The sequence below is a fragment of the Sorex fumeus genome, unplaced genomic scaffold (genome assembly GCF_029834395.1).
Source record: "Sorex fumeus unplaced genomic scaffold, SorFum_2.1 ptg000007l, whole genome shotgun sequence".
NCBI lineage: Eukaryota > Metazoa > Chordata > Mammalia > Eulipotyphla > Soricidae > Sorex > Sorex fumeus.
In genome coordinates, this window is record NW_026606064.1 from 55925620 (window position 1) to 55952007 (window position 26388).

Genomic DNA, 26388 nt, shown 5'->3' on the forward strand with positions numbered 1-26388 from the left:
GGATGTATTGGGTGAATAGAAGGAATGACAAACTTGCTATTCCTGGAATAGTTACCACGTATTTAGTGCTTACTAAGTGGCCCAACCTGTGCCGAGTACTTTATTTACTGCTCACAGTTGTTCTATAAAGAAGAGCCAACTCTCCTCATTTGTTAAATGAGGACACTGAGATTTGGAGAGATTGGTAATTGCGTGGGTCACAATGAGTGATCCCGCTTAAAAGCTAAGTCTGTAGCACTCAGCTTCCTCCTTCTTTACCTTTCAGTACACCCCATGTATGGTCCTCACCATGCCTACAAATTCAGCTATCTTTCTTGTTTTTCCCACTGCAGAGAAAGCTCCATGGGGGATGAGTTGGTTGTTTACTCTTTCTAAGTCTAGAGCATAGGGTCCCTCCTCTTGCAGTCCAATAGAAGTTGAAGGTCAGGGAAGCTTAGCCTCAGTTTACCTCAAGGTCACACTATCTGTTTCTCCTTCAGAACAACATGGACTCATTTGTATGCTTGTTGGATCTCTGTACATGGTGGGAGCTGTTATCATCCACCCATTACCTAATTATGAATAATTTCATGTGTTCTCAGGTTTTTTTTTGAAACTCCTTGGAAGTGGTTGCCTTTTTGTTTTCATTGGATAAGTGTTTTATAAATTAACTAACAAGTATGGCATAATTGAGATGGGGGGCAAGAGGCACGTACCTCCAATCACAGGAACACAAGCACACATACATTTCTATTTATATGCACATCAGTATGCGGAAGGCATTTGTTTTCTTTTTCAGCTTTTTCACATTTGGGATGAAATATACCCCCGCAAAACATGTTGCTGTAGCAACAAGGACAAACACTTGCATGTGTTAAATTAATAAGGCAATATTGAAAGCCGACTTTCCTTTAAGATGGGAAAGATCTTTGGTTCCCATTGTTTTTGCGAGGAAATTACTGAGTGACATAAAAAACAATACATCATTAACCGTCGATATGAATGTCTACATTGGTACTTCCTGTGAGGACTGTTGTCTGCCAGAAAGCTTAAAAAACAAGCCAAGAAGCTGTTTAGTGACAAGGAACATGAAGGGAAGTCCCAACGAGGAGGTCTGTACTTGGTCATATCCTGCTCAAAAGGCTACTTAATGTTCCAAGCCACCAAAACCCCCTAATTGTCAATGGTAAAGTTTATCAAACTGAAATTTGCCCTTCTTTTCCAGAGTAACCCAGTCTGTCCTGTATTTTAGAGCTGCTTATTTTATCATGTTTTTTTGTCCTTTGTTTTTGGTTAAGTGATCAGGGATTTGAAGTAAAGCCTCAAAATATCTGTGGTGCTATCAAAATTCTTAATTTGCAAGCACATCATTAGCATCCCAACTATTCATCTCATGAAAAATGAATTTCTTTTACTATAAAATGGAAGTAATAGTGCTTTCTCCATTCAAGCACTCGAAGTCTGGGATAAGGATACTATGAAGCTCAGAGAAATACAGTCTCTCTTTTTTTTCTTTTCACTTCTGCAAACCAAGTGCTAAGCATATGTGTCTGTTCAGGAGACATGTTCTCATAGCTCCTAAATGTAGCCATTCACACACAAAGCAGAATTTAATTTGTTAATTATTTCAATGTTTTATTAATGATAGTGTTCCCCACACTGTAAACAGATTTATCCTTCTAGCTTTAATTAAAGCTCTTGGGAGCATTTTCCTCAAAACAACTGTGACTTTTCCCTGATTAAAATGCCAGGAGACTGGGCGGGGGGAGAGGGGGTGGAGAAAGACATAATGCCTGGATGGGATATGAACTTTGTTCATCCAAAGAAATAAAAATGGCACCAGGGGACTAATCGATTACCACACTATGCAGAGATTTTAGAAATAGAACCACTTGACAAGCCAACTCAAGCTGAAACACTACTCTTCTCCAAATTTGGTAGCATTGTCTTGTGAAAGAAAAAAAAAGGTACTAGATTATTTATGCCTTTACTTTTCCAGAGAAGCAGTTGGCTTTCTTGCAGTTGGCTTCAAACCGACATCCTGTTTGGTTTGGTAAATCAGCCCTATTAGGGATTAATCACACAGAAGGACATCTCCAAGAGGACACTTTGTAGTTGTAAGAATACACCAGCAAGTCTCTGCAGCAAAAATACCTTCTCTCTCCACTGCTTTTTTTTGTGCAGATATATAAGGACAAGGAAAATTCTAGAAAGGCTAGTGCTAGCCTACGGAAGCTTGTTTGTTTCTGCTTCCCTTCTCCCTTACATGAATTTATCACAGATAATATTAAGGTCTTCCATATTCTTTAACTCAACGAACTATGGACTTGTTGCATATTTTCTGACTGAAGAAACCAATCCCAGAAGGTCTTAGTGCAATAAAGAAGTAGATAGATCTGAGCTGAATCAAAACATACCATACTCTGCTCTGTCTCTGTGTCTCTGACTCAATCACTGACTTGTCCAATCACTGACTTACAGTGTCAGAGAAAATTAGTGCCTTTCTTAAAGTTCTATATGCAAAACTGGACAACTCCCGGAGATCTTTACATTGCCTTGTGATTTTTAAATTAATTGTGGAAATATTCAAGTCACAAAACCTTGTATTTTTAATTTTATTCTTTGATTTTTGGGCTACACCCAACAGTGCTCAGAGCTTACTCCTGACTCTGGCTCAGCACTCAGGCATGCCTGATGGGACTCTGGAGCACTGTATAGGATGTTGGGGATTGAACCTGGGACAGTCGCAGGCAAGGCAAACGCCCTTCCCGCTGTACTCCCACTCCAGCTCCACATTTAGCAAAGCACATCTGTATTTCTATAGTATTTTTCCTTTCTAGAAATCCTTTTTTTAAAAAAATATGCATAGCACAGCAGGTAGGGCGTTCGCCTTACAAGCGGCCAACATGGCCGACCCGAGTTCGATTCCTCCATCCCTCTCGGAGAGCCCGGCAAGCTACTGAGAGTATTGGATATGCCAGACACAGTAACAATAAAGTCTCCAATGGAGACGTTACTGGGCCCGCTCGAGCAAATCGACGATCAACGGGAGGGCCTTTACCTTTACCTTTACTCTTAGGATATTGGTTAAGCAGACTAGAGGTTTTGATCTAATTTTTTTTTTTTTGGTAAGAAACCTAGGACCCAGAGTGTTTTTATGATTCATCAAATCCTGATTTGGGGAAAGATTTTACTTGAGGGGGAAAAATCAATTACATAATTAAAGTGAACTTCCTTCCTCAGACTTGGGAAGAGAGTCAGTAGGCGCTGAGGGACCTAGTGGGCAGACAGAGGATGCTGAACCATTGGTGATCAGATCTGACACAGGCCTAAGATGTAGCCATAATGGCTTATACTTGTAAATTTTTTTCACTTCACGCTACCTGAAATGAGTAATCTGCGCAAATACTCTCATATAACTGTACAGACTAAGATAGAAAACCTGATGACATCTTAACACTCTCATGGGTTTTTCAATAGTGAACACAGCAGGTCCTTCAAGCTTTATTACCCATAATTCCCCCCACAATCCAACTAGGATTGTTGTTGCTACCAACATTTTCCAAAGTGGCTCTCTCGTGATTCATAAAGTGAATTACCAGCTACAATGAGAATGGAGACAAAGATAATTTAAAAGTGTGAACTTGACCTACAAAGCTAAGAAGGGGCTTGTTGGATATCCTTTAAGTGTCAAATGAAATGAAGTAACTCATAAATTATTTTGAACTGTTCCATTTGGCACAGTATTGTTATACTGAAAAAAATTGGTTTTGGTTCAGAGAAAAGTTTTGCTTATTCAATTAGATGAATTTGTTTTTAGAAACTTTTTTTTTAAATGTATGCAGCTAGAGTCTTCCAAAATAGAAAGTAGAAACTAATGCCTTATAGCTTAAAGCTTTAGAATGCCATTTATTTTTAATAAGTTTCATATATGATTTCCTTTCATCTTTAAGCTTTGTGGATAAATTGTCAATTTTTTGTGCTAATTGGTTCATTGTGAAACTGGTGTCTTCTACGAAAATGTTTTTTGATATTTGTTTTTTAAAAAAATTTCTTTTACAAGTAGCTTAAAATCTGAAATGCACTATCGGAACTGGTTCCATTTGCTAAATTGGCTAATGCAGAACATACATTGAGCCAGGTTATACTAATTGTAAACACTCTCTGTTTATAAACCAGACACTTAGGGGGTGCTTTATCTCATTCAGATCATTAGCAAATTGCTGGAACTGCAATAAAATGATACTGTATAAATGTGTAACTAGAGAACTGATAAAAATAGCTCACTGGGTTACCCAAATGAGGAACGATGCATATAAAATATAATGTTGGCAAAGTTAGGGAAAATACAGCTGTTCAATTGAATGATTATACCCCAGGTGTGCTCTGTGTATGTTTTTATTGAAACTAATATTAATATATTATGTTAACTTAAAAAATTAATCTGTTAGAAAAACATTTGCATCCTTCACAGGTAAAACTGGTTATCCTCCCTTTATTCTTTCCTACCTTCCCTTATAGGCTTTTTTCTAGTAACTAGATTTTGCCCAAGAAATCCATGTTTCAGAAATCACTGTCTCCTAAAAAATTTTCCTAGTGCTTACTCCTGAAGCCTATTGTTTTTTTTTTTCATTATTGGAAGTCACTTACAGGAAATATATACAGGAAATACATATAGGAACAGATTAAACTTGAAGTTGTGTATTGTTCCATAAGGAGGATATGATTTGGGAAAAATAGAATGTATGTGAAACATAGTTAAACATTTTAACTGATTGTTTTGTCACATTGAAAATGCCAGAACTTTTTTTCCATTTTCGTCAAATTAATCACTTAATTGAGTTTTAAAATTCAGTAAAATCTTTCAGCAATTAATATTTGATCACAACATACCCTAAGGAAAATGTTTGACATTTGGAGAAATCTCTTGATTTTATTATGAAGTATAACTGGAAATACAATATTGAAAGAACCACAATATTTAAATGAATTTACACTTAAAATTAAATAAATTTGCATATCATGCATATTTTATTTTGCTTATAGTTTTGTTTTCTTACTGATAGATGTTATTGTCTATCTGGAACCAATATTCACAATTCAGTAGAAGAGGAGAATTTTTGGTAAGAGAGCTCAAATTTAAGGATAAGACTATAAAATTTGATGCACACATAATTTTTTATATACGTTAAATAGCATAGTTTCTTGGTGATTTGGAAAACCACAAAGTTAATGATAGGCAACAGGCTGGTGTCTTAGCATGGATCTTAGCATGGAATCATCCGTGCTCCCAATTGTTTTCTATTATTCAATAGTAATAATGTATAAAAATGAATTTTTTCAATTATGTTGAACATTCTATTATAAAAGTCAATCAAGCACATTAAAATCTCATATACCTTAGTCAGTTACTGATTGGTAAGTATGTCTATTAAATTGAATAGTCTCTTCTCTGCAGAATCTTTAATTTAATAAATAAGTTATTTCATCTTGGCCAGCATTTCTTGGTCTAGACTAAACAGACATCTTATCTTGAATTATTCTTTGTCATAGTAATGTCCTGTGCATTGTCGGATGTACAACACTAGCCACACACCCACACCCCTAATTTAGTGTTATCACAAATATGTGCTCCAGACAGATACCCCATTAGGATCAAAATAAGCCCTGATTGAAAACCACTGGTGTGGATAACTTTTTTAAAAAGTGACTTTTTAAAAAGTATTCATACTGGTTAGTACTTTGAAAGAAGTAACTGTTTGTTCTTCTGGTTTTTGTCACGTTTCAATGGCTTATTATAGATACCGTTATAACAGAACCACAGTTCTTTTGTTTTCTAAAAATATGGATGCATCTGTTTACCTTATGCGGGAAAATAGCATCATAGACCTCCTTGCTTATTTATTTAAAACATCACTATTTTTAGCTTTTAAAAGTGAACTTCTAAATAAATACAGATGTTATTTTAGAATACTGCACAATTGAGTCTCAAAATGAACTGATAAGGGCAGGATTAAGAAAGGGAAAAACAAGGACAAAAACTCAAATCATAATTGAATATTTAGGAAAATTAAGATTATATAAACTCCAGTACACCTGGACATTGGTGTCACTGACCCTCACCTACTTACACCTACTTATTTTCAGTGTTTTATGGTATGTTGATTAGAGGTGGGTTTTTTTTCTAATATAATCAAGAGTAAGAAACTGTGGTTGAAAATCTGTCCAATTGTTTAAGAACTTACCTTTTCATGAAAAAAATATTTTTAAATTTCCATTTCTGTAACCTAAACAACAACATATTAAGAGCTATCAATTACCAACCAGTTTCAAATCTATGGGCCAATAAGAGGCAAGTTTGATAGTTTCACATCTGTTTTGGGTGAAAAGCTATTCCTGTCTGAGGTATTTAAAATTTAAAGAACTTCTGTTATTATACAATTGGGAGTCCTCAGGGAATAAAATGTTAATGAAATCCATAACGTGTACAGATTTTATGATAGCAGTTTTAAGAAATTCCTTTGGTGGGGTTTGTTGATTTCTGTCCCAGTGGTAATAATTGTACCTTTTATAGAGTGCATTAATGTTCACATTTATGCAGCATGTAATGTAACACATGAACTCCTAAGCTGTAAGTAACTTTCATATAGTAATTTGAAAACTCCAGAGCAAAAACTGTGTGTTCTTCAGAATGGGCAGAACTTGCAGTTTGAGAATTTCTAGCACATTTACAAGCAACCTTCTTGAAAGGTTAAAAAAAATGAAAATTTCACAACCTGGACACAGATAAGGGTATTCTATACCCTTAAGTAGTTCTTATTTAATGCATCATTTGAAAACTCCACATCCAAATTTTCCACCACATCAAAATTGGATGCTAACCTGAAACAGCTATGCATGGTTGTGTGCATGCACACAAGCTAGAGTGCATGCACGCACGCACGTACATATGCAAGCGCGCACACACACACACACACACACACACACACACACACACACACATTTCCTTTCTCCACTCCACCCCCGAGCCATCAAATCTAATTCAAGATCACATTCAAATAAAGAGAGGAAAGTAGATTAAATAAAAAATGCTCTTTAAATTCCAATAGCAATAAAAGGCATTTTGCTTTTATATTTCCAGCCATTGAATAGAGCAAGTATTTGAGACTAATTGCACATGTTATGACTCAGAATAATCACATGTACTTGTGAAAATGATTTGTGCATTGTTTTAGATCTCTGCCTCAAAGGGTTAAAAGTGCATTTATGACATTCTCTAAATTGCCTTCAACAGAAGAATGAAATCTTCATTTTACTAGCATTTTTATTTTTCATAGTTCTAATGCCTTAAACTCCTAACTATATTTTCTGTATTTAGAATAAAAATAAATAAATTCTGTTATTCTTTTAGCAAGCCTGAGAGGCCTCTAGATAGAATTCTTCAGGGGATGGGTGATTGGACCAGACAGATTCTGAAGTCCTTTCAAGCATTTCAGATTTTGTGATTCTATTAAAAATAAATTTACTATATCAGCTGGTGCCCTGGGCTTGCCTAAATGAAAATATAAATACATGGAGCATAGCTGGAATTCATTTTAAATACTACCAACAATCATGTGAGGCAGCACATAGAAAAAAATTTTTTAATTAAAAATATTTTCTTTCCTCAGATCAAGTAAGTGTTTAGGTTGGCTTCATCACGAAGCTTATCTTAGAATTTCACAGAAAAACCTCACTAGTGGGGCTTGTTTTCCTTGATTCTTTTATGCTAGCTCACAGGGAAGTGCAGCCCACTAGGGGAGATAAGATGAAGCCTAGACAGTTCATCTTTCATGTCTCTCCAATCTTCGAAGGAAATATCTGTAAGGCATAGGCTAACCTTCCATTATAGACTTTTCACACCTTAAAGTCTTGCCAATACTCAGTCTTTTTTCCAGCTCCAAGAGAATAAATACCGCATTCAATTCTGAGCATGTTCTAGGCCATAATACTAACCCAGAAAAGTGCAGATTAAAAAAAAAAGCAGCCCCAGGGATCCAGCTGCATAAAGAAAGTCATCTCATTTGTCTTCCCCTTCAAAGACCCACATGTGTATACCTGGGCCTTCAGAGGATGTAACTGAACCTTGACCTAGAAGATGTCCAGGCTGATGGACCTAGACATTTGACAGAGCCCTGAACTTGAAGACTTCCAAGTTCAATAGAATATTTCTCATAGGAAATTAGAATTTTGAAATACTGAAGGAAATAGTTTTTAATACTTTAGAAGTTAGAGCAAATATGGTAAAAAAAAAAAGAAAAATAATATCTTAAAGTATAAAACTATAACCTGTGGAATTTTCTTGGCCTAATGATTTAGATATAATTTTTAAAATCCAAACTAAACATTGCTACGGTCAATCAATGATGCTCAGTTTTAATGCTATTTCTGTAGTCTTGATTTCCTTTATCAAGCACCGTGGTCATTAAGGGTGGTGTTCCTATTTATTTAAATGGCAAGAATTCTTTTATTTGGTATCACTGTGCAGATAAGGATCAATCAATACATGTGTTCATTTTATCATGACATTTCCTTTAAATCAACCCCTAGTAAATGAATGATTTTCATTTATTGAAACAAATTTAGAAAACATGCTACATGACCTCTGTATGGACATTCCTATGTATTCTGCAGAATAGGACAAAAAGGAAACGAGAAGGAGTAATTAATTTGGGATTCAGCAAGTATGTATTGAAACACAGCTCTACTTATCACCTTAGACTAAGGGGATTGAAATAGTCCAGTTCCTTAGTCTAGAGCCTTTGCTGTGTGAACATCTGTTTATCTACTTATCTTTCTTTAAAAGTTCTAGCTTTAGAACAATCTTGTGTCTCATATAAAATTCATCTCAATTAAAATCTCATTATCAAAAGCAATTCAAGCAGATTAAAAATCAGTTCATTCCATTTCTTTTCAAATACTGGCAGTTTTATTAAAACCATGCAAAGTGATATATTTTATCCTTAACTTGGCATCTAAAAGCATAGTGACAACGTGACAAGATTCTTACTGCTCTACAATCTTCAAGGTTGTAGGAAAGGAAAGCTTTTTTTTTTTGACATTTCCAAATATGTGCCATAATTTGTTTTTTTTTTTCCTGTCAAAGAAGTCCTCTCCCCACAACAGCCTGGGAAGAAGAAAGTAGTTCACCAATAAAACATCAGACCCCTGTTGTCTCCACATATATCATTGGAAAAGATATGTCCATGTGTTAAGAATGGATGGTTTGGGCCGGGAGATGGTGCAGTGGGTAGGGTGTTTGCCTGGTATGCTGCCAACCTGGCTTCAATCACTGGCATTCCATATGGATTCCAAGAGTAATTTCTGAGTGCGAAGCCAAGAGTAACCCCTGAGCACCACCAGGTGTGGCTCAGAAAACAAAGCAAACCAATAATAAGAATGGTTGGTTTCAGTTGTTAAAGGAAAGTCACATCTTTCATTATGTTAAGGATTTTGGTCTACATATGGAATGACATGATATGTTTAGTGTATCATCTATCCTTGTTTTCCTGTTTGAAAGTAGTTCCTGCAGATGCATGCTTCCTTTTGTGTGACCTAGGTTAAATGCATAAAATTAAAGTTAGTTGTGTTTTTGGAACATGAAAAATCTTTGTAGTTCTCCCCATTGAAACATTTGAATGGCAGAGAGTGATGTCTTCAGAGCATAGAAAATTGTTATGTCTTCTCCCTTCTTTTTAGTATGGAAATCAAAGATCACTGAACCCATATCTTTTCCTCATTTTCATTTCTGACCTTCTATTCATGTTATTTCCAACATGACTGCTTTTATTTTTCTTGTCCCAGACAGACCTTTGCTCTGTCCCAAACTATAGAGCATGAATTGCATATTGTAAGAGCAAATGATTGTCTTGAGACTAATTATTTAAAAGTGCCCCATTTCAAATCTTCACCAACCCCTTTCTTAATCATCTTCAAAAAAAAATTAGTATACATTTTCTGGCTGAATGGTAAGCTTTCAACTGCGAAAGCACACTTGATCAAATATTAATCTCAAAGTTTATTTCATCTATTCTTAGGCTTGATTAGCATCCCTTCAGAGACTGTTTACACACAATTTCCGACAACCAGCTGTACCTAGGGAGCCTGTTTTTTCTTATCTTTTTGTCTCTGGGGCAGCATTCCTTAGAATCTGAGGTAGATGACCAGCTTTAATCTTGGTAATCCCATCAACTCTATGCAGGATTTTGAATGCCAAGTAGAAGAGATTTCTTGGACACCTGCTTGTCCAGATTCTGTATCAGCCCATGAGACTCTCATTAACATGAGAGGCCCACCTAGTTCACTGAAAAATCCTTGGGAAGTCTGTGTAAAAGGAGGCTGACAAAGTTTATAGGCCAAGAGACTGATTTAGACCATCACTTCCATCTGTTAGTCTTCAGTTTCCCCAAATTTATCCTTGTGTTTGTTTTTGAAAGCAAGCTTTTAGGAGGAGAGAGAAAAATTAGAGGCGCGACTTACTGTAAAACTAATAATAAACAAGTCACTTTTGTGTGTGCTGGAACAGACTGATACTATTTGAGTACAAATGTGTGTTTATCTTAAATTGTTTAGGAGTCTCCCCAAGATTTGGTTAAAACTGTATGGGTAGCTTAGAATGATGCAGTTTTAAAGCAGAAATATATGTTACCACCCATACCTGTTGTTCAGTATCTTCTTTGTCTTTTAGATTTGAAAAATCTCTTTAAACTGCTGATAAATATTTCATGTGTATATAAGAGATATCTCTTATTGGAATAGCATTGCATGGTCTTGATTCAATGCGGAGCCAGAGTTATTGACCATTCTGTGAAGCTGTTTCTCAGAGACTAAGGTAAAGGTAAAGGTAAAGGCCCTCCCGTTGATCGTCGATTTGCTCGAGCAGGCCCAGTAACGTCTCCATTGGAGACTTTGTTGTTACTGTGTCTGCCATATCGAATACGTCACGGGGAGCTTGCCAGGCCCTGCCGTGCGGGCGAGATACTCTCGGTAGCTTGCCGGGCTCTCGGAGAGGGGCGGAGGAATCGAACTCGGGTCGGCCATGTTGGCTGCGTGCAAGGCAAACGCCCTACCGCTGTGCTATCGATTACCAAAGGCCTGAAATCTGCATTCATTTCTCTGCCACATAAAACTCTCATCTAGATATCTAATAAGGATCATATTAATTAGATTATATCAAGAAAACCAACAGTTATACTATGGAATTGCATTGACATTGTTTCTATTTCAAACATACAGGAAAGCGTATGGTACAAGTCTAAAATACCAGATATATAAACATACAATACATAAATATCCTGTAGACAATAATGTTTACAAATTGCTTAGCTAAAAAATATTTTTAAATGTTCAGAGGAGGTTTGAATAAGGTTTTTGAGACCATAATAGATGCATTAAATTTTTTTTTGATCTCTTGAGTAACCTCTTAGGGTGACTTTTGGGAGGAAAAATGCCAAGTTAATGAAATATTATTCAAAAAATAAATTAAAATAGTGTTTAAAATAGTATAGATCGAACCAATGAAATTTATCCTTCAACAGATTCCAGCTTTAAGTAATAAACTTTTCAAAGCACTAGAAATCTTATAATCAATTACAGTATTTTCAGTTATGAACATCAAGATAAGATAATCATATTTTATTGCTTAAGAGTTCAAGTTAGTTACACAAACACTTTCACATTGACTTCAATGATGGACAGTTGGTTTTTTGTTTGGAAGAAAAGAATTTCAGATCTTTCTGGCAATGCTGGATAGATGTAGCACTGAATTTAAATTCACAAATATATCGACCATATCCTAAAGATTAAACACCATATGTAGGATTAGGTGAATTGAAAGTTAAAGATGTTTATGAAGGTATAAGTATTGCAGGAAAAGTCACACACACACATACACACGTATACACACACACACACACAACCAAAATCCACATACACAAATACACAGAGATTCAAAATACCCAAATGACTCTGGGGAAAACATATCATTCATTAGGACCACATTCTTTGTGTGTGATGAAAAGGGGGCTTAGGTTGTTGGGCCACACTTGGCAGTGTTGGGCTCCTGAATCTGTGCTTAGGAATATGGTGATGGTGCTCAGTTTAACCTGTAGTGCCTGGGAAGGAACCTGGGTGTCCTGCATGCAAAACTTCAAATCCAACACTTTTGAGTGTTCTCCCCAGCCCCTAGGGCAGCATTCTTAGTTAATGTTTATGCAAATAACATCATTATGATCTTCTTAATGAGTAGTAACTAAATGGGCTACACATTGGCACTGATATTTGCATTGGAATGAGGAGGAGTTCTTGGATTGGGGTGGCTAGTTTACTTGCTTAACATTGTCCAGGTCACTTTTTATTTATTTATTTGTTTGTTTGTTTGTTTGTTTTTTGCTTTTGGGGTCACACCTGGCAATGCACAGTGGTTACTCCTGGCTCTGAACTCAGGAATTACTCCTGGTGGTGTTCAGTGGACCATATGGGATGCTGGGAATTAAACCCAGGTTGGCTACATGCAAGACAAGTGCCCTACCTGCTGTGCTATCGCTCTAGCCTCAGGTCACTTTTTAAATGTGAAATCTACAGAGGTGCTTCTGGGGACTGCTTTATTTTGCATCTACACACTGCCTACAGTATCTAGATTTGTTCCCCTCATCCTAGAATTTCCTGAGCTTTAAATTCAGTCTGCTTTCTCTGTGTTGAGATTTATGGTTTACTCCACTTTTCATTCACTGATTAGACCTGGTAACCTTCCTTCTCTTTCACCCAAGTTTCTAGCTCTTATTTGGGTTAGAAATGAATAACTGCCAGTCACCAAGTTTATGTTCTGAACTCATTGCCCTCACCTTACATGTTTGAGAAGCCAGCAGTGTGATTTCAACAGTAGTGTGAATCCCTGAAAAAAAAATCACACCATTTGCCTGCCATTTAATTGAAGTATTTTATTTTCAATGTGGGTATAAATAGATGATAGGACTACAGAATGTCCAATTCAACTCAAGGAAAAAATTCTCTGACTCATGCAGATCGAGGTTCTGTCTCATTCCCAGGAATGCTTGGATTCCCAGAGGCAGTGAAAGCAAGCATTTCAGTAGGATTACCTCAGCACTACAGTACATGGTCATGAAGTTTAATTACAAATAAGATTTCACTGTTTCTATCAGTAGCCAAACACTTGCAGGATAAGACTTAAAGACAAAAAATCAAACCAAAAGATGATGTGTGTTGGGTGGTAGATGTGGAAAGGGCACTTAGCCTTAATCTCTAAAATATTTTTGCCAAGAGGTGTCAGGAAAATATTCACCATATCCAATATTTTGAACTGGAGGCAGATGGGTGGGATTTGGGAGGGGGTGGTGAATTAATTCCTCAGGATTTAGATCATCAACACTGGCCCCTTCCCTAGCCAAAATCTTATTCTATGAAGTTCAGCTGGAATGAAGTGCCTCTTTCCCAGTAAAACCTTTCTCTTCCCTTCCATGGGAAGCCTTTCCCTCTACTGAATTCTATAATGTCTCATCAATTGACACGGTAGCTCTTCTTACTTTGATTCTTGAATTATCTTTGGTTCCTAGCAAGTCTAGTTGTTCTCAGAGTCTCATATACAGTAAATATATGTGGAATTTGATGCATTAAACATTATTTATCTAGGTACTTGACATCCTCTTACTAAATTACACAAATTTAAGTATCTCTGATAAGTTGAATACCAAAAGTAAATTTTAAGACACATTGATGTGAGAATCTAGCCTGACTTTGTTTTATAGTTTGTCCCTAGAATGTTTAATAATAATAACTGTGTTATCAATATAACATAGCTCTACTGGGATTATATGTGGAGATTACAAAATTCTACCGTGTCAAAGTAGTTATTCAGGCAATTTTTTTCATTATTCTGTTGTTATACCCTCTTTTCCTTAGCAAATGTAAATATAAGGATCCAGAGGTCTGTATACAAAATCAGTCTGATCTCACATTACATCTAGAGTCATATCCCTGCAGTAAGTCTGATCGATACCACTTAAGCTTATTCATGTCAACTTTCCCCGTCCAGTTTTTACCCCTTCATTCTCTACAAAGAGAGCACTTCCAGTTTTCCCAGACATTACACATAAACAATTAATAAATGGAGCAAAGAGTTATAGAAGGTGGACCCCAAACCAGCCCACATCCCCTTAGTGTTTCCCAAAGTGGATACTGAAATCCCTTTGCGGGATGAGGGGGGAGAGCAACTTAATGATGAGATCAGCAGACTAGTAGTAGTCTTGTGTACAGTTGGGGAAAACTTGCTGTTTGTTCATTTGAAGATTTCCAGGAATGAGCTGAGTAAATTCATTTTACTGAAAGGGGTGGGGAGGTGGTAGGTCAATTATATTTGGAACCTCTGCCATAGATATTGGCTAAATGGTCAATAGTAAGTCCTTCCAATGAAAGTACTTGCCATGATGCTCCCCTGAACCAATTGACTAAGCACTCTGTCACATTTATATATATCTGAGACCAGTCACCAAAAATAGGTAGCATATTTATTTTTTCTTTAAAAACTATTATAGTATAGTTATAAGTATTGTTATAAGTATTATTAACTATTATTATCTCTCAAGAAAAATAAGTTTTAAAAATAATTTTTAAAGAAAAATATCATATTAGAGATATTTAATTTTTTTAATTATTAAAGTGCTGGAGTAATAGTACAGCAAAACGGGTGCTTTTCTTTCATGCAGCAGACCCTAGTTCAATCTCCATCACCATATATGTTCTCCTGAGTTCCACCAGAAGAGATTCCTGAGAAAATAATTAAAAGTGAGCCCTGATTACGACCAGTTGTGTCCCAAAAATACAGAAAAAAAGAGTTAGTAAGACACTGTGATTTACAACGTCATTCATAGTTGAGTTTCAGGCATACAGTGCTTCAACACCATCCACCACAGTGACAACTTCCTTCCACCAGTATCCCCAGGTTCCCTCCTAAGCCCCCAGCCAGGCACATTTTTACTATATTTTTCTCTTAAGAAGTTTCAGTGGTCAGCCAGGAAGATAACCTATGTGGTAGAGCATATACCTAGCATGTATAAAGTGCTGAGTCAAGTATCAGGAACTGCACAACCCTGCGAGCACCACTTGTTGTGACCCTGTTGAGGTCCAGAGCATCTCGTCTACTCAGGCAGAGCTCTGCTGGGAATGACTGCAACTCAGGAGCACTGCTGGATCTGGCCCCTATTTCAAAAGACAGAAAGCTGGGCCTGGAAGTTAGGGCACTTGCCTTGCATGGGAGAGGTGGGTTTTGATCCTTAGTATCTCATATGTTTTCCTGAGCTTCACCAGAAGTCATTCTTGAGAGCAGAGCCAGGAATAACCACTAAGCATTGCTAAGTACGGCCCAAACACACACACACACACACACACACACACACACACACCCCTTAAAAAAATTAAAAGAATGAAAAAAATTCAAATGAGTAGCTTGCTTATTTTTTAAGTTTTTCAGGTTCTCTTTGGAAGGAGCTGGGTTTGAAGTTTTGTTGTTGTTGCTATTCTTGCAGTTCCAGGGATCAAAGCAGGCCTCTCCATTTTGCCACTCAAACACTTCCCCAGCCCCTACGTTAAATCTTTAACCAAGATTTCAAGGATTATATTTAGTCTGTTCTGAGAACTTGTCCTGTTTCTAGATCAAAGGATTAGGTTTTGGAATTAGATTTCATGTAACTTACAAATACGCATTCAAACATGTTAATTAAAAATATTAAGTCCCTGAATCTTTACTGCCCAGCAAGAGATTTTGAATATCTTAGTTGTAGAAAGGGAACCATTTTAAATGTCATCTTCTTGATGGAGCTATTAAAGCTTTGTTTCTGAAGTACCCATCTGCCAGTTAGTGTGGTACTGAAGCAAAAGACTTCATATTGAAACAGAAAAAAAGTTCACATCATAAGACAATATATTTAAATGTAAAAATGTAATTAGTCTTTCTCTAATACTATATGAAGATTGCAAATAACCTTAGATATATCCTAGAGTCTATGTGAACTTCCAAATGATTTTCTGTTTGGTTACTATATTTTTCTCTTAAGAAATTTCAGCAGTCAGCCAAGAAGATAACTCAAATGATTTTATTTTCTCCTCCTTTGTTATCAGAATAGATTGTCCTGCCATCCAGGTTTTATAGGATTATCAAGTTAGAAAGAAACTAAAATGAAATATTGGTCTAATTTTTTTCTGAACACAATTGGTATCTGTTCTAGAAATGATGGAAAGGGGGGTGAATTAGGGTTTTACATGTGGTATGTGAAGACGTTCTATCCATATTTATCTCAAATATGTTTTATAAATGAAGCAAAGTGTTCTGGGGAGAATGTCACAGCTCGCAACACTGCTCTCAAAAGGTCTTCCAAAGCTGGCTGTATCACACTGAGTTTCCGGTCCCAAACTCCATTCCCTTCCACATTCCATCTTTATGGTTTCCATATTGGCATGATTTGAGTAACTGAATTCTAGAAATGTCTCTGGTATTAACCTGCTACAAGAAGTTCCTTTTCATTTCTTCATTGCCAGTGTTGGTTGCCAATTTTAACAACTAAAGCAGATTTTACTATTCAAACAGAACCAGATGGGACTCCAGTTCAAAGAACATATCAGAATTAAATATTTCTTTTTTAATTAGTTGCTTCTGATTTATGCACACACACAAAAATTGACAAGAGAGCAAGAGAATGTGCTGTGAATACAGACACAGCAGAGCAAACACCAGCATTATCTCCTTTTATTGGCCCCAAATAAACCAAGTTGGCCCTTGATTGGAATGGGCAGGGTGGTGTGTGTGTGTGGGGGGGGGGATTTTCATTTTTGTTGCCTCTTTCCTTGTTCTTTTGCTGAGTGTACAGTGGCATACAGGGAAGCCCAACCTGTCCTCTGCACTGGTGCTGTTACAGTCTTATCTAATGTTATTCTAAGTGGCTGGCTTACATACTCTGATAGAAAAATTTATCTGTTCATTCACTCAGGGTTGTTTTACTATCAGCACAGGGTTTTGTTGTAACTGGTAGTTGTTTCCACCAAGGAAAATGTTTTCCTTCACTAGGCACCAAAAAAGAAAAAATGAAGAGAGAAAGGGGGTTGGGAGGAGGACAAACAGACAAACGGACAGACAAACAGACAGACAGACAGACAGAAAGAATATTCAGGCAATTGTAAATAGGAAAATAATGGGTGAAAATTCTCTTCTCATTTTATTTTCTGTACTTAAATTCTTTTATTCTTTAACAGAAATTTTAAATGTTTCCTCATTATCTTGCTGGAAATGGTCCCTCACCCCCCCCCACACACACATATACACACAACTGTACCCATTTTGTGTTTCAATGGCAATAGCTAGTGTATCTGAGACATTTATAAAGTGTTTAGCTTTCCAACAACCAGTGTAATTGCTTATTGATAGTCAAAAACCATAGTCAAGGTAATAATACATGGTTTCATATTCTCTATGATTAGTCAAAGTGTTTCATTTCCAAAAAAGAACAGCTATTATATCTAATTATTATTTGATAAGAAATTCTAGGTTCAGAGAGATAGTGCAGGGGTTAGATGATTAATTTGAATTCAATGGACCCTGCTTCAATCTCTTGTTCTGCATGGTCCCTGGAGCACTTTTGAAAGATGCCCAAAACACACTTGTGAGAGAGACCTTAAACACTGAGCTTGTTGTCGCACATGAGCACTACTGGATGTGACTCCCCTCAGAAATCTAACTATTATTTGGATAATTGTGGTCCTTACCGCATGAATTGGAGGACACCAGGTGTGGTGGCCTGTACTTAAGTCTCTGATATACTTAAATTCAAATACTTAAGTCACTGATATAGTCTGACTAGTTCCTAACTCAGTCACTATGAGATTGTGTGACTCTGAACTCCAAACAAATGCACTGACTTTGTTCCTCATTCATTTCATCCACAAAACCTTCCTTCTGGATTGAGGTATATTTCAAATGTCTCCCTGTGGGAGCCTAGGGTTTGATGCCCTGTACCACAAAGTTCCACACTGCCAAGAGTAATGACCCTGGCAGTAATCTCTAAGCACTAATCAGACAAGACACTGCCCTAAAACCAAAACCAAACAAATCTACTTTTCACTGTGGTGGTTGTGAGAATTGAAAGAAATAATACATGTAAATGCAGCCTTATTGAGATGCCCAACATGTAGGAGCTACCCATGAATTTTCTATTAATAATAGCCATTTTATTTTATTTTTTTTTATTTTTAATTAGTGGAACACCATGAGGTACACTTGTAGATTTACAATTTTTTGTGCTTGGGTTTCAATTATACAATGATCAAGTACCCATTCCTCCACCAGTGCCCATTTTCCACCACCATGGATCCCAGTATCCCTCCCACACCCATCCCCCCATGCCACCCTGCCTCTGTGGCAGGGCATTCCCGTTTGTTCTCTCTCTTTCCTTTTCAGTGTTGTGGTCTGCAAAAGAGGCATTGAGTGGCAATCATGTTCAGTCCATAGTCTACTTTCAACATATATCTCCTCTCCTGGGAGGATCCTCCAAACATCCTTTATTTGGTGCTCCCTTCTCTATCTGAGCCGCCCTTTCCCCTAGAGTGCCCAACTGGCCTCTAAGCCATGGAGTAATCCTCCTGGTACTGATCATAATAGTAGCCATTTTAGTCATCAATAGTTTTTCTTTCTGTAATTCAGTGATAGTGAAAAATTAACAAAAAATCACGTAACTGACTATAAAGTGGTTGTATTCTGATTGATGACTATGAAAAGTTCAAGATCCTAAATTAAGAAACACACAAGTGATTGCTGTGAATCAATTCCATGGATCCTAGAACAACATTGATGTTCAAATGCTTAGACTCCATCAGAAAACACATGTGTTATCTAAGGAAATGAGACAATTGCCTAAAAATATTTTTTTAGCTTGTAGTGTCTAGTGATGAATTAAACAGCAATTTGAGTCATCAGAGATGCTCTTTTAAAAAGCCAACCATACACCCATCCCCCAGCCAAAAAAAAATTTCCTGTTTTTAATCGGACTTCAGTTCTTTGTCTTTTATTTTTTCAGGCTCTTCTACTGACCTGCCTTGGGAATGTTAAAAGCTGGTAACTGCTCCCTTGCCAATGTCAGCTGGATGGGCAGTATTTTATTGAGCAAGACAGATTTTCATTTTAGAAATGAGGCTTTCTACATTATGACATTACCAATAGCTGGTTATGTATTATAGGAAGCAGCGATATTCATTTCATGGCTCAGAGGCTGCATGCTAGGGTTTAACCAGCAGTTCGCAAAGGTTTGCTACATGATTTACTATGCAAGACTCAAACATGCTCTTTGTCCTCAAGTGATTCCCCCCTGAAATGTATATCTCTGCTGGCTCCCTTTTATCTGGGGAATGTGCTTCCTGTCATTATTAAGATAATACCATGGCCATAAAGAACAGGTGGATTATACCTGTGGTTTCTTACAAATAAGGGCAAATGAGAAGTGTGGCCCAGATGCTTGCCATGTGGTACCCTTTCCCACCATAGGAGATTCCCACTGCTTCTGCCCCTCAGAAGTGGCTATGAGCAGCTATTTTCTTTGACTAGTGTACATCTCCTCACACCCAGTGAAAGGTTCACTTTCTGTGCTTTGGTCTCTGCTGTCTTGCAGCATCTTCTGTTTCTGTGTAGAGCAGAGTGAGAGTAAGATGCAGACAGACGTTCTACCAGCAGTGTTCCACTTTCGTATTTATATTGGAAATAGAATATCATACTAGGTCACTTCTGTTGTCGGTGTACATAAACTGACACAGAGAATGGCATTAGAGCTCAAAAGGAGTTTGATAAACTTCTATAAAATAGTCTGCATACCATCAGATAAGTACCAGATGTTTATGTTTGTCACACACGCAGAGTGAAACATTTAACAATTTTAGTGAATGCATTTGATGTGCAGCTCTGTGCAGTCCCCCTCCTATCATTGCAACCCCCCCACACCCTTAATGTTAAACAGAAGTACATCAAACTCAGATGTGAAATCACATCCATCTACCAATTAAAAATAAAGCAGCTGTGAAATAATGATATTCTTTCAAAGTAAGAAAACAGTGATTGGAGCAGAGCTGATTGGGTTTAGGGAAAGCAGGTTACTTAATTATGGTTATTGTGTGTCTGAATTTTCATGGAAAGAAAGAAAGTATTGTTTAGAACAGAAAACCCCCCAGAACACAGAGGGGGTGGCATTATATAAAACTGCTCTGGAGTTGTAGCTTTGTCTTTCCAGCTGCCTGTCTTGGGTCGCCGATTTTGTTTAATAGGATGTGAGATTGTTAAGACATCCTAATTCCAAAAGCTAAACCATCAAGAGATGACCATCAGTAGCTGATTTTGAATGGTTTTCATTATAACTGAATCTTTTTGACTTCCCAGATCACCTGAGACCAGTGCTCTTTATATTTCCTAATAAATAATGCCTGCAGTGATGAGGGAAACATAGTAAGTTGTATAATGTTCATGATTCACTTATGCCTGCCTTCTTGCCTCTATCCTTCCTATTCCTTCTGCCTAGAACATTCTTTTCCTTTGTGTACACTTGCAAGTGTCTGTTGTATATCCTTTAATAAATGTCTTAGGCATCAAATTCAGCTGTGAAATGCTTCCAACCCCCTTATTTCCAATGCTCTGGATAAAAAGTTTACACTTACTGATTTTTTCTATCATCATCACTTAATGCAGTACTTGTAGAGATGCAGTACTAAGGGTCCACTGATTAAATGTTATTCAGGTTGAGAAAAAAAATGTTCACAGGTAGCAGGTTAATAAAATAGGTATAGTTCTACCATAAAGCCATTGATGAAGATGTAAAAAAATGATTTGAAAATTATGTCAAAAGTGGAGACATAGCGTAGTGGGTAGGGCATTTGCCTCACACACGAACAACATGGGTCCAATCCCCAGCACCGTATAACCATATATAGTCCACTGCTCACTGCCACAAGTGAATGATCCCTTAGCCCAGGAGTAAATCCTGAGCAGTGCCAGTTGTGGCCCCAAAATCAATAATTAAATTTAAAAGAAGAAAATAATATCAGTAAAGCTATGCAAAAAAAGCAGATTCCCAAACCTCTATCTTTTTCTTTTTATTATAAAATTTTTTAATAGTGAGACATCATGAGGTACAGTTGTAGACTTACACATTTTTGTGCTTGGGTCTCAATTATACAATGATCAAACACCCATCCCTCCACCAGTGCCCATTTCCCACCACCACGGATCCCAGTATCCCTCCCACCCCCCATCCTCCCCATCCCACCCTGTCTCTGTGGCAGGGCATTCCCCTCTGTTCTCTCTCTCCTTTTGGGTGTTGTGGTTTTCAAAAGAAACATTGAGTGGCAATCATGTTTGGTCTATAGTCTATTTTCAGCATGCTTCTCCCATCCTGGGAGGATCCTCCCAACACCTTTATTTGGTGTTCCCCTCTTTATCTGAGCTCCCTTTTCCCCTAGTATGTGTGGTTGGCCTCTAAGTCATGGAGTAAAATTCCTGGCACTAATCTCGGCCATTCTTGGGTGTTAGTTTCCTATTTTGTTACTTTATGTTCCCCAGATGAATGCAATCTTTCTATGTCTATCCCTTTCTTTCTGAGTCATTTCGCTTAACATAATACTTTCCATGTAGTACCACTTGTATCCAAACCTCACTTCTTGACCTCACTTTTATTACAATGAACTCATATCCTCTCTCTCTCTCTCTCTCTCTCTCTCTCTCTCTCTCTCTCTCTCTCTCTGTCCTCCTGTTGTTCATCGATGAGGGCAGGCCAGTAACATTGTGAGACTTGTTACTGTGCTTGACATATCGAATATGTCACAGCTAGCTTGCCAGGCTTTGGCATGCAGGGAGATACTCTCAGTAGCTTGCCAGGCTCTCCGAGAGGGGAGAGGAGCAGAGGAATTGAACTCAAGTTGGCCATGTTGACTGTGCAAGGCAAACACCCTACCTGCTGTACTATGGCTCCAGCTCCTACCCTTTAGCACAGCAGTAGGTCATTTGCCTTCTGCACGGCATGCACTGCTGAGTAGGGTTCAATTCCTCCCTCCCACTCTGAGAGCCCCAGCAAGCTACCAAGAGTATCTCATCTGTCGGGAAAAACATGGAAAGATACCTGTGATGTATTCTCTCATTCTCTCTCTCTCTCTCTCTCTCTCTCTCTATATATATATATATATATATATATTGCACAGGAGAAGAAACCCTTGGAAGAGAAAGAGTATTATGGGTGGCTAGTTCCCTAGCAGTGGTTTTTTTTTTTAAATAATTTATTTATTTATTTATTTATTGAATCACTGTGGGAAAAGTTACAAAGCTTTCAGGTTTAGGTCTCGGTCATGCAAATATCAAACACATTTCCCTTTACCAATACTTATTTTTCATCACAAAGAACCTCAATAAACCCCACCCCCCACTCCTCCCAATGCCTGTGAGGCAGATGAATTCTAGTTAACACTCTATCTACTTTGACTAGTTTCATTGTTTCGATAAAAGATGCACCATTATTATTTAGACTTTACCCCCCAAATCCACCTGCTGAAAAAGCATTGTGAAATGGTTTGCTTTCTACAGCTGGGTTCAAGAATTAAATGATGTCGCGTGGCCACTATTGCGGCCGCGTGGTTTTGGATTTCTGCTATTTTACTTATTAACCCTGGAAGTATTGCTACTGAGAGTCAGATAATTAAGAGATTGGTTTCTGTGCTCTGGAGCCCTGGCCGTGCAGGAGAGCCGCTCGTGGGGGGCAACTGGTGACCTCGGTAGGGCGTAAAGGACGCGCTGGAACGCCCCCCTTCCCATGAGGTTTTAGTCACCCCATCACCATCACCGGCTCATACCTGGCTCTCCACAAGGCTCCCATGCGGCTGCCATCTTTCTTTCCAGAGCCCTAGCAGTGGTTTTAAGGAAATTTCTTTTAGTCTTTCATGGATTTTCAAGAAATCCATTGCTTTTCTGTATAGAAAGTTTTAAGAGAAATCATAGACATTTAGAGAGAGGTAGTACAAAAATACAGCATGATGAATTCAAAAGTGGAGAAAAATTTACTGTTGTAAGGGAAAATTCATTTTAAATCAAGAAGACGTGAAGATTTGAAGACAGAAAAAACTTACCTTGTGTAAAGAATAACACCTATTTTCTTTATTTACTTTTTATTAGTTTGGCAGGGTGAGCCACAGCCTAATGGTTCTCAGCAGCTACTCCTTGCTCTGCACTTAGAGGTTACTCTGGATGTACTTGGGAGGATCATAGTACAATACCAAGGATCACACTGGGGTCAGCCACATGTAAGGAAGGCACCTTCCTCCCTGTACCCCAGTACTACCTACTTGGCTTCTAACACATAAATTAATGTGGTGAAAATGTACTATTGCAGCAGCAGGGTAGACTAAAGGGGTCGATTGAGACTAGTATCTTGACTAGAAGGGATAGCTTCACCTATGAGAAAGTTAAGAACACCCAAACCAGATGTTTTGGGTCTCTTATATAGAGGCTGACAGTATAAGCAGTCGTAAGTCTAAAGTTGAAGTCATCTCTCTCCTCCCAAACTCTCTCGGGAATATGAGGGAACTGTTAGGGCATCCCCAAAGTTACTTAAGGAGAAAGAAATTGAGAGAGCTCCTAGAGTTACAAAAGTGTTCCCACAGTGCTCAGGAGGCTGTGCCACCTAAGTCTCATCCCATTTTAATTGCCATGGCTCAGATCCCAGCCCTAATCATTTTGTGAGGTTGTCATTCATTCTTACTCAAACCCAGTGGCAGTAATGTTAAGAAGAAAAATGAAACGAAATTTCAAATATCCCTGTGTGGTTTAAAAGAGAATCTGTAAAGTTTTAAAGCTCAGCAGGAAACTATGCAATTACAAGGGGATCTTGCTAATGCATTTCACTGCATTTGAGAAAATAAAATATCTCTTCTTTTTACTAGTGAGCGATTCACACATAGACTCTGGGGACCTTGTACATTTCCTGTGTTGGGTACCCAGTAACTCCAGTTAATTGTTTCTTCTTTTAAAATCAGCTGTTTCTAGTGCTGAGGATTCTTCTACCAGGCCAACAGCTAACTTTTCTCCTACCTGGTAATGAAACCTTAACCCAACAACAAAATTTAAGAGTAGGAAAAGTGCTGCCAAAGAAGAAAGCTCTAAAGTTACTTCAAAATCGCCTAAAGCTGAATATGGACTCTTAGGAATTTAATCATTTCCAAACTGAAGAGCCATTTGTAAGTTTGACAGAAAGAGTTTATTTAAATAGCTCTGCTTCATGCTCCCCTGGACGTCAAAATTTTGAGAGTCCTTCAGCATGAAAGTGAATATGGCATTGGGCATGACTCAATGGACAGTCAGTAAAGCAGTAAGTGTTTTTGAGAGCTTTTGAAACCAGTTGAAATTGTTCAGTGTAACCAAGTCCAGAGTACCCATTAACTTTTAGATTGCAGCATTAGGAAACCAGAAACTTTCTGTGGCACTTAAGATCAACTGATGGTCTGAAACAAAGGTAGAGAGCTAATAAGCAGAACATACAATTAAATTTAAATTTCAAGTGAGCAATGATTGAATTGTGAGTTTGTTCTAAATATTTCATGGGACATACTTATGTGAAAAATATTTGTTCTTTAACTGAAATTCAAATTTAATAAAATAGTCTATATTGATTTATATGCTGAATCTGATCAATGTGAATTGTCTCCACTTTTTGAAATTTGCATACAAATTCAAGCAAAGTGATGTGACTTATTTTTCCAATAAGTGAACATTTTAGTAAATTGTGTAGGCACTAAATAATGGATCTAATGTTTAATATCCCTATCAGAGGGATAGTATAGCTGGTAGACTACTTGCCTTGCATGTGACTGGCCCAGGTTCAATCCCTTGGACCCCATATGATCCCTTGAGCCTGTCAGGAGTGAACCTTCAGTGTAGAGCCAGGACTAAGCCCTGAGCAACACTGGGTATAACCCCCAAAGAAATGAAAGGTGGGTTATGCAATTACTCATTAAATGAAAATATTCACCATTTATATACTCTCTCATTAATTTCTATCATAGCCTTGCTTCTTTTTCACTGAAATATGGTCAGAACATAGACTTTATATCTTTATAATCAGGTCAGTGGAATAAAGACTTTAGTATTGAATGCTAACCCCTTCCTTTCTAGATGAGATCTCCTGTTGTTGAATTGTGTAACTTCAAATTGACATCCATGTGCCAGGAATATTGCTGTTTTTCCTGGATGTAACTCTTGGTTCAATCTTGAAGTGAATTGGCAGCATGTGGATTTAACTACTCCAAGGGTCTTCTGGAGAAAGCAATTCACAAAAGACAATAGTCATTTTTCATGAGGCAGGCTGTGCATAAAATGAAAATTCTTGAGGTTTTCATGGCCTGTAGTCATTGGAGGAGGGTTAATTAAAATATTGTTTTCTGAAAATTGTGTTGTTAAGTAGTAACTGGAAGAATATTTAGAAGAGTGTGTATGAGGGTCTTTGTTTTGGGTTTGTGACTTTTGTCGGTACTTTCAGGGAAAGTGACATTCTCTTGCCTGTTAATAATAAATAGTCAAAGTATCTTGGTGTTATTAATCAGTCCAGTGCTCAGTTCCTAAAGATGTCAACTATATATTTGGGTTTCATTTTTTTAAAGTTTCAGTGCTATACAGAAATAGCACTGAGCATAATAAATTAGAGGGGAACGACTTTATAGGAAAAAAATTTATTTTAATATATAGTCAAATAATGACTTTTAAGGTTGTTCATTTTATGAACTATATATGTAATGAAAATATATAGTTAGTGAAAAATCAAACTATTATTTTACTGAAAATATAGACTGATCATAACTGAGAGGGGACTGGAGAAACAGTATAGAGATTAAGGTGATTGCCTTGCATGTGGCTGACCCCAGTTCAATCCTTAGGCACACAGAGCCAGCAGTAGACCTCTAAGCACTTCCAGGTGTGAAACTAACAACCCACCATCCCTCAAATAGATCTGAAAAGTCAGAGATTTACTGGGATACTTATTCCAATTCCTTCATTTTACAAATTACTGACTGAAAAATGAAGGACTTTTCCAAGACTATACAGTTAACCTAAATTCAGAGTCCATATCTGAACCCTGAGATCTTAGTCCTACCCATTCACACCACAGACCATAGAAACAACTCAATCTACTGCCTATTTCTGTGGTTGTTCATGCTAAAGGCTTTGATCACCCTCTCTTTGTGCTATTATGATGTCATTCAATGCAAGCTTCAAGCACAAGCATGGGATAAGCTAGTTTGGTATAATCAAGACTTCTGTGTTGAGGAACTTTTCCACTAGAAATTTACTAGTAG

The 26388-nt window shown here is 37.4% G+C and overlaps 1 protein-coding gene across 3 annotated transcripts in view; it reads left to right on the forward strand.

Annotated features, from left to right (window-relative positions):
- The window catches only part of NRP1 (neuropilin 1), a 162982-nt gene that overhangs the window by 88909 nt on the left and 47685 nt on the right, over positions 1-26388 (forward strand). The gene's annotated exons all lie outside the window — the stretch shown is intronic.